At 37.8% G+C, this 1,790-nt stretch overlaps 1 non-coding gene across 1 annotated transcript; it reads right to left on the bottom strand.

Annotated features, from left to right (window-relative positions):
- Window positions 1-1,079: 1,079 nt before the first annotated feature.
- Window positions 1,080-1,243, bottom strand: LOC118625877. The gene has a single exon (XR_004958738.1). It is a non-coding gene; the product is annotated as a U1 spliceosomal RNA (small nuclear RNA).
- Between the last annotated feature and the right edge of the window lie 547 nt (window positions 1,244-1,790).

A 1,790-nucleotide genomic window follows, 5' to 3' on the forward strand; every position in this document is an offset into this window, starting at 1 on the left:
TTTCTTTCAGAGTATGTACTGGTCCTCCCACTCCTCTCCCCCTCCTCTTCCTCTTCTCCTCTTCCTCTTCCTTCCCCTCCTCCTCCCCCTCATCCTCTTTTTCTGGACACCATATCCCAAGCAATGGAAACTAGATTGCTACTAACTTTAAAAGGAAAATACCAAGTAACTGAAGCCATTTCAGTGAAAGATTATGAAAATGATTATATACAAAATGGTTCCTGGGGTTCTACTGGTATAAAGAACGGCTCTTCATCACCCTTTGCCCTACCCTGTCCACTCTCCAGGACTGCCCTGGTAAGACATTAGAAATAGAGTAAACAGTAAAGACTACATTTCGAATGATAACATTCGAAAAATGAAGACTGTTGAAATTGGCAGGAGGGATATGTGGGTCAGGATTAGACAAAGCTGAGAGACAGTTGGACATATATCTGTTGGGAACTTTCACTTATTTCTTTTGAATATTAGCTATTGGGAGAGGGTAAGAATTGGTATTGGGACAACCATAGATTCTTTCCCTTGGAAACTTTCCCTAGCAGCCCGACATCATAGGATAGACCTAGCCATCGTTGTGTTCAGGCTTGTGAGAAAAAAAAAATGTAAGGAAAGAAGAGAAAGAAAAGCATTTTATGGTTGTTTGAGGGCTTAGTTTCAAGAATCTGCTTTGAAAGGTTAAAAGTCCATGTACAAGTAATTTGTATTATGTGTAAAATTTTGTAAACCTCTTTAAATATTTTTGAGAGCAGTTTGTATATGTAAAAAATAATTTATAAAGAGTAAACTTGATTTTCGGTAATGAAAGAAGCCTTAGTCAAAGAATCAGACCACATGGTATCTCTATTCAGACTTTGCTACTAACAGAAGGTAACCTAACCTTGGTCATCTATTCTTCTCTGCCTCCTCAATACTTTACTTAAATCTTGTTTACTACTTTTTACATCTGAAAGTAATTATCTATTAGTATACCTTCTTATCTATTAGTATACCTTCTCTGTCTGCAACCATAAGCTTTTCAAAGGAAAAACTTTATCTTTTTCAGTTCTGTAACTGCCTGAGATAGATATATATATATATATTAGGGGACAGTGTGAACACAGTCCCCTACTACCACAAATTGTGCAGTCAAATTTCCCACACTTGGGGAAATTGCAGGGGTCAGGACATCCAGAGTGCAATGGATAAGCCTCGCCCTGGGAAAACCACCTTGGTGATCATGGTATCGCCCCTGCCAGGTAAGTATGATAATAGGAATCTTTAAATGTTGGATAAATGAATGAAGTCTCTGTACATCAGTCTCCTTTCTTAGTCCCCATTGAAGAGCCATTGCGAGAGTAAAATGAATGAAGGTAGGTAAAAGTGTCATTAAAAGGCAATGTATCACCAGAAATCGCTTAGAAGACAATGACAACAAGATAAATATGGAATATGAACCAATGGAGAAAAGAAATACTTTAAAAGAATTATCCAACTGACAGCCCTTTGGCTGTCACCACAGCCATTTTACAAAGGTCTAATAATAGCTGAGGAAGACCCAATCTGAAGCTATCAGAAGCAAAGCACATAAGTGATGATTAGTCATTGTGCTGGTTCTCCCTGTTATCCAATTTATGAAACTGAACTTGTGTTGTTTTTGGAAGGGTCTTCTGATCTTGATATCCCAGTGGATGCTCAGGAGCATGTACACATTAATGCAATAAATACTGAGAAAAAGAACGTGCTTATTTTTCACTGGCCGGGAATAAGAGCAGTATCATGTATGAAAAATGGAATTTTCCTTTTGTTAACAG

The sequence above is a fragment of the Molossus molossus genome, unplaced genomic scaffold (genome assembly GCF_014108415.1).
Source record: "Molossus molossus isolate mMolMol1 unplaced genomic scaffold, mMolMol1.p scaffold_m16_p_11, whole genome shotgun sequence".
In the NCBI taxonomy this organism is placed as follows: domain Eukaryota; kingdom Metazoa; phylum Chordata; class Mammalia; order Chiroptera; family Molossidae; genus Molossus; species Molossus molossus.